Genomic DNA, 8,129 nt, shown 5'->3' on the forward strand with positions numbered 1-8,129 from the left:
TTTACTCAATAATATTTTCATATTTTTTAGTCGCTAACGTTAGGTTTGAATTTAATTATTAGCATTATGTCATTTTTTTCTTGCTTGTTTTCTTTTATCAAAATCTATCTCACATCTTTTAAATATAATTTCTTATTGGGTTGAGATATATAAGAAAATTGGATCAAACACATCTATACTATACTATAATAGTCGAAAGATTAAATGTTTGGTAGTCGGTCGGTATCGAAATTAATTAATTACCCTTAGTTAATTATTTCAATTCTAATTATTGGGTAGATCAATTCTAATTATAATTGATATTGAAGTCAACTTCCTCTATTATTTTACCAATTTCAATTATATTTTATATTGAACTCTATATCATTATAATTTATATTAAATTCAACTTTTTCTACCATTTTATATTTTAATTCATATCGAGTTCTATATTATTCTAATTTGTTACTTCGGGCTAAATTAATATGCAAACTAAATATAATTATTAAGGTTTAGTTGATATGTCATATGAATCGGGTTAAGATAAAATAGTATTACTATCAGTTCTCCTAAAAAATTATACAAATGTACTTGATAAACAAAATAATATATTTTATTTATCGAGGATTAAAAAAAATATTATACAATTGATTCAAACTAACACAAAACTAAAATAAAAATACAATTCGACCAATAAAAATAAAATAATATACACTAATTATTCAGTCTAAAACAAAATTATCTTATTGATCCCCACTTAAAAAAATTAAAATTAAACTAAAAATAATTAGTTTGATTTGGTCGGTGTATTGGGCATTGGGCTAAAATAAAATAATATAAACCACTTATCCGAGATAAATCAAATAAATATTAGACTAAGTATAATTTGTATCCTATTGATGTGAACTAAAAATCAAATTTTAATTAAAACGTTAATATTATTTTTTTTAAAATAATACCCATAGAATTATCAATAAAACTATATCGTTCAATTAGTAATATTGTCTTTTTCAAATATTTTTTATAGAATTACTGTTAATCGATTAAGTAATTTAAAATAATATTTTTTAAGGTTCCAACATAATGAATACATTATATTTTTTTTGCTAAATAAAGACATTATATTTTTACCCTCAATAAAATAATAATTTCGTTATAATAACATTTCCCTCCTTACCAATGCTATTACTTTAAATAAGTTTAAATGTCTAAAAAAGTTATGAACATATACGTCTACTAATATAATTATTATGAAATCAAATCATTTAAAGTTTTAAATGAACAAAATTAAAAACTGAATTCAAAATTCTTTTAAAAAATTATATAATATTAAAAAAAATCTGTGGATAACGCACGGGTTTTAACCTAGTAATTTCTTAAGAATTGGACGGTTGATAATTTGGGCCTTATAGCGAGTCCAATAACAAAATAAAAATAAACTTTGTTAAATGATCCGACTCTGACAAGTGATAAAAGGTCTGATCATCCACAAGCAACATTCACAATTATGCCTGATAATCCCCGCCAATCCATTTATTTTTACAAAAGAAATGAACTCATATAGGAAAAAAAATAATAAATTATCAAGTGCATTCTTTCTACACAAGGAAGATAATGAAACAAAGAAACAATCAAGCATCTGATAGATTTTCCTCTGAGAGAAAGCTTACAGTGTTTTTGAAATATCAGAAGCAATTAGAACCCTCTCATTCCTAACTTAGAAGATAGGACATGATATTCCCTTGCAAGACACGAATAGATTGTATTCTTCAATGAAATCACCAAATTCAGGACTGTTTGAGCTTGTATATACAAGCTTATCATCTTACAATTATTACAGTCAGCCATTTCAATCACCAAATTCAGGTCTTTATCAGTTACAAGAGGAACACAGGACACATACCTACATTTTCATTTAGAAACAACCAAATATCCACTGTTTGAGTAGTACACCCTACTTGGCCAAGCATAGCTTCAATTTCAACTTAGTTAAATTTCATGTTTGAGCACATATCAAAATAAGCTATCTATCCCCTAAATAACTATCGAATTTCTCAGTGAATTTTCTGCCAAAATGAAGTTTAATTGTAAAGAAACCAGACACATCTGCATAAATTTAGGGTTTCACATCAAATTAGGCATATGCATTTCACAATTTCTTAATAAGGACCACATCACATATACTAATCAAGTGATGAAATAAAGACATTGGGGACCACATACATAAAATACACTACTTTATACTTCCTATATCCGAATTGGCTAATTTAGGAAATAAGTTTTAGAGAGATAGAGACGATTGATTTAGCTTCTAATAGTTTGTTTTATCTTTTATTACACCTAATGGACGATCTATTTAATTGGACTTTTTTGCCCCGTCCTTTCTCAACGTTAATGGAGTAATTTAACGGAAGGGGGTCAAAGGGGTGTAACATATGCCGCCACGGAAAGTAAATGAATGCGTACTGCAGTTATAAAATATTTGGGTCAAAAAGTGCATTTCATCCAAAACACAGGATGCAATATGCAAATAACTCTAAGAAGAATGCGAATAGAACTAATTTCTCGAGTGATTCAAACATCCAGAAGCAGCACTCACAACTAGGTTAAATTATTTCAACTACATTAATTATGATAAAAAATGGCCTCAAATAGAAAAAAATAAATAAAGGTTTGCATCTATAACATTTGAAGGCACTTGTTCAATGCAAGGATAATAAGTAAAGAAAATCAACAGATAAATCAAGTAAGAATCAAACGTCAAAAGACTTTCCTCTGAGAGAAAGCTCATTGTGTTTGGAAATACCAAGTGCTCAAACATTCATCACTTGGACAAGAATAAAACCAGATTTGAAGTATCATAGGTCTTATGAATTATGAAACCCTGACCTTGATCATATTTCGAGAAGATAGAAAATGTTATCCCCTTGTTAGTCGCATTTAGATTGTATTCTTCAAGGATATGTGCCCAAACAGTCATCACAATGGACAAGAAAAAACCAGATTTTCATACGCCTTATGGAACCCTGACCTTTGATCCTATTTCGAGAAGATAGAAAATGTTATCCCTTTGTTAGTCACAAATAGATTGTATCCTTCAAAGGAATCTCTCTTGTTGCTTGTGAGATCCCCTTGTTTATGATGGATAAAATTTACTAAAGAATTACCTCCAACAGATGCCTCTGCAAGAGCAAATGGACTACCAAAATGGAAAAAAGAAGAACCCTTATCTTCAACTGGTGAGATGTCGGAGTTTTGGTTTTCCTCCCATACTGCAACATTTGATTGTTTTTGCATAGGTTCCAGAATGCCTTGAGCTTGCAAATACATATGACTAACATCAGGGTTTCTATTGCCATTTTCTTTTGAGGTGCTTGAAAATATAAAGATTCAACTGTATGCTAAGATTGCTAGCCCACACTTGTCAATGTGCTATCAACACTTTGTTACGGTATTCTTCTACATTTTGTCTTCTATAGTACTTGGCCTTTGTGTTTTCTCTACAACAGAAATCACATAATTTCTTAATGACACAAATAAGATGCGAAATTGTTTGATCATAAGTAGACCCCCAACTACAATGCTCATTGTGTAGTTTAAGACAATTGAACAAAGCACGCAGAATTCATCCGAGACCTTATCAAGTTGGAATATGATTTTTATATTAAACAAGAAAAAAGCATAGTTAATTGAAGTGATTTGTCAATTGATTCAAGATATAAACATCGGAAGCAGCACTCACAATTAGGTATAAATATTTCAACTACAATAATTCTCAAAACAATTGGCCTCAAATAGAAAAAAAAAGTTTGCATTTTAAACATTTAAAGTTACTTGTTTTATACAAAGATAATAAGTTATGAAAACATATCAATATCAAGTAAGTATCAGAAGTTGATAGATGGCCTGACCGAACCCTACTGATCCTATTTGAGAAGATAGAAAATTGTATCCCCTTATTAGTCGAAAATAGATTGCATCCTTCAAAGGAATCTCTCTTATTGCTTGTAAGTTCCCCTTCATTATGATGGATAAACTTGACCAGATTATTACCTCCAACAGAATCCTATGATGGCAGAGAATCTGATTTAGATGCATCCGCAAGAGCAAATGGATTACCAGAATGGAAAAAGGAGAAACCCTTATCTTCGGCCAGTGAGATGTCGGAGTTTAGGTTTTCCTTACCTGCTGCTGCATTTGGTTGTTTTTGCACAGGGTCCTGTTTCTCTGGAATTCCTTGAGCTTGCATATACATAAGACCAACATCAAGGTTTCCGTTGCCATTAATACCTTTTGATACTTTTTCTGGGGTGTGAATTCTTCGCCCTTCTAACAAGCAGCTTCTGATAGGCTCACCTCCATTTGCTATTTGCTTGTTATCCATCACAACTTCTTCACATTCACGAACCCCAGTCTGTAGGCGTGGTGGGGCATCTGTACCGTCTGCATATTCTGAACTCTGACATGTTTCTTTATTAAGATGGAATCTATTGTGGCCATTATTTCCCGTTCCTACAATAAGGCATCTACATCATAACAATAGTATATCCTTCATACCAAAATTTTTTGATAAATAAACCCTGGTTTATTGCTAATATCAACTAAAAAACTTGAAATAGAATTTTTCAGTTAAACTTGAAAAACAAATTGATGGCTATTGTAAACCCTATTTCTTTCCAAAATTGAATATTGTGTAGAACAGTGTAACTGCAAAGTTTCAGTATTTCCGTTAATTTCTCCAGAACTATTACATTCCCATTTCATGCTTCCAGTAAGTTTTCCTGCAAGACCTTGACAAAAGAGCAATGTCAGTGGTCCTAAATTTAATCCCAAAATTTATTCAAATCGTTTTTTTATTGAGAGCTCTGGAATTACTCAGGACAACATCTATGCTTTTAAATTTTAAACATGTATCACAACCTTCGCATTCTATTTATAGCTTTTTGAAAACTTGATACATAAACATAGAAAAAACATTTCCATCATAGAGGAAAGGGGTGTTTTTTATTGGGAAAGGGGTGTCTTTCACATGTTTTTGGCCGTATTTCCTCCATCTAAATCCATCATCCATGTTATCGATATCAGTCCTGTGAGGAAAGCAAATTTATTTTCTTTTTTCTTTCTGGTGCTCATATTTTTGGGCTTGAACCTGCGAATCAACATACCCCAAAGACGACGACATTCATTAAACAAAAATTCCTCGAGCCACATGTACTAATCATCAACTTCTATTTACTTGAAAAAAATTAGTTGGGTAAAGAACCAAAAAATTTCTCGTTTATAGATTCAATAAATTTGCAGACATGTACAGAACTCTACAAAGTAAGATTCTGAGTAACATGTCCGTTAATCAGATCCAGCTTTAAATTTGTAAATACCTGAACAAGAAAAAATAAAAATAAGTTATATCCAGTTAAATAAACTTACAGATTCTTATTGCTGTCTTGGACCTTCTCCTCTTCTCGGCCTTTCCCAATCCGTTTAGTGATCTGATCCTGTGTCACTGTTTTATTGGAAGAAGAAGAAGAATTCATGGAGGCACCATCAGGAGTTGCCTTAATAATCTGCGATGTGACTCCTAGTGCTGGTGGATCTGGTACAAAAGGTTCTGGTACAAAATTCGACCAATTTTTCAAGAGGAATCCCTACAGTATGGACTGCACAGGTTTCCCTTGACGCAGCTCCTTTCCATCTCCGTCCTCCTACACCACAAGCAGCAGGGTAAAGCGATTTGCGTTTACTTTCTATTGTGTGGGCATTGTCAAACACCTGATACAAAGACGGCAATTATAAGTTTACAAACATAAAGAACTAAAGTAAATGACTGATCAACGGACGTAGAGTGTGATTACCTTCTGGATCCCCTTAAAAGAGCTCGACTGAATGTAGCAATCCAAAAGAGTGAGGGACTCATCCCTAGTTGTGGTCAGACATCCCCAAGGATGAACGGAAGGATCTTGATCATCATGAGACAAACCACTAACAATTTGAGATTCTTAAATTCCCGGTCTGTTGCAAGAAAGATGAGCAACAGCTCTGTCCTGCTTGGAAGACTTCCCATACTTGACAATCCCGGAAAACTCTTCATCCAAAAAACGAAAACATCTGGGACAAAAGATGACCTTGCGAACTTGCTTCAGGAACGTTTGTTTATCAACTTTCAAAAGCTCTTGACGCCCATGTCGTGGCAAACCATTCCAGAACTACAACAGAAAAGAATCAATACATTTGATATCAGTCGCAACACCATATTAAATGTAACACAAACTGAATACCCAGACTCCAATTTATCTTTTTCATTCTCGACAAATCAACAAATCAATAAATAATGGGTACTCTTTACAGTAAATTCTAATAAAAATTTAATTTAAAATTGCTCAATGGAAAGGACATCATCAGTTCTACACTGCTATAAAATCTACCGTGTCCCATTTTAATTTATGTTTGGGAAGTAGTATTTAAAAAAAACAAGCGCTAATGAAATCAAACAATTAGGCATATAAATCAAACCACACACAATATACATGTAATTGAAACTAATGTACAAATCAATTCTACACCTATTTTTACCACCATTTTAACTGATATTTTTGTTCAATCTCAACAAATCAATTCTACACCATAAAATTTACCATCATTTCAACCGATGTTTGACTTCTCAACATGTTAATAAAAGTCAATTAAAATGGGATTGACTTAGTATTCAGAACAAAAACAAGCTCTAACGAAATCAAACAACTAAGCATATAAATCAAACCACTTACACAACATAACACTAAACACACTCATGATTGAAAACAATGTACCTTCTGAAGCTGATCAAAGCTAACTTTAGTTGTCGACATGGACTCATTTTTGCGTGTTGATTTCTCCATCTTCGGAACTTGATTCTTTGTACGATGTATTCACGTTCAATGACTGATCATTAACAAACAAAAGACATGCAGTTGTGATTTATATATTCATGATCTCGAAAATTATTAATCATAAAAATAATCTATCAAGTACACGAAGTTGATTGAAAGATCAAGGAAACAAACATTAATAGGAACTACAAAAACATGAAACATACAGATGATAGCGCTAATATATGTCTCTGTAGCAACTAGCAAGCGCTTGAAAGTACTCTGTAATATTTGAGCAGTGTCTGCACATACATTTATAGTAGATTTCAAGTTCAGACCATGGTTTTTTGGATTTTTTTTATTTACTTTTTGAATATCTTAGGGATTATTTCATTTATATCATTAATGAAAGATTCACTCATTTTATTTTCTTTTTTGACTTTTTGAGACCTTTTCTTGAGGGTATTAATATGTCTTAGTATTGGCAATAAATTGTGAGAATCCATAATATATTTTGACAATTTGGGTGGGTTGGGATAGCAACTAAATTCTACAAATCATAAAGAGATCAAAAAAATTATATATGGAACACAAGTGTATTCATTAAATTTGTCTTTGGCATGGATAGTGATGTTATTTACAAGACAATTGAAGTTTAAATAGTAAATTTTGGAGTTTATCTATCAATTTCCAATATTTATTAGATAAACTATAGGTTTTGAAGGTTATGATCGGAGTTGTCAATTTAAATTTTCAAATGAATTCTAATATTAATATTTTGAATTTGAAATAAAATTTAAATCCAAATTTATGTTACTTATGTGGTCAAATCCAATCTTTCAAACAAAATCCAGTTCTCAATGTATATCGTTTGGGTTTTGGACTGTTCTATCACCGTCAATAACAATTCTTAATCGCCCTCTCATCGCATAGATTGAATTCACTAATTTAAGAAATAGGTTTTAGAGAGATAGAGACGATTGATTTAACTTCTAATCATTTGTTTTATATTTTATTACACCTAATGGACGATCTATTTAATGGGACCTTTTTGCCTCGTCCTTTTTTAACGTTAAAGGAGTAATTTAACGGAAGAGGGTCAAAGGGGTGTAACATCTGCCGCCACAAAAAGTAAAGGAATGCGTACTGCAGTTATAAAATGTTTGGGTCAAAAAGTGCATTTCATCCAAACCACTGGGATGCAATATGCAAATAGGCTTAATGACCTTTTCAGCCTTGAGGTTTGCACCCGTGCACCCATAAACCCTTTATCTTTAAAGTCATACATTTTCGCTCCCCGGGTAT

At 31.8% G+C, this 8,129-nt stretch overlaps 1 long non-coding RNA gene across 2 annotated transcripts; it reads right to left on the reverse strand.

The window, feature by feature from the left end:
• Positions 1 to 3,362: 3,362 nt before the first annotated feature.
• Positions 3,363 to 4,541, reverse strand: LOC141704739 (uncharacterized). Of its 2 annotated transcripts, XR_012568059.1 has the most exons (3): positions 4,165 to 4,539; positions 3,891 to 4,045; positions 3,363 to 3,479 (listed from the first exon to the last, which is right to left on the reverse strand). It is a non-coding gene; the product is annotated as an uncharacterized LOC141704739 (long non-coding RNA). The 2 variants fall into 2 exon arrangements; XR_012568058.1 differs by lacking the exon at positions 3,363 to 3,479 and having other exon boundaries at positions 3,662 to 4,045; positions 4,165 to 4,541.
• Positions 4,542 to 8,129: the final 3,588 nt, after the last annotated feature.

The sequence above is a fragment of the Apium graveolens genome, unplaced genomic scaffold, assembly GCF_009905375.1.
Source record: "Apium graveolens cultivar Ventura unplaced genomic scaffold, ASM990537v1 ctg8200, whole genome shotgun sequence".
In the NCBI taxonomy this organism is placed as follows: Eukaryota; Viridiplantae; Streptophyta; class Magnoliopsida; order Apiales; family Apiaceae; genus Apium; species Apium graveolens.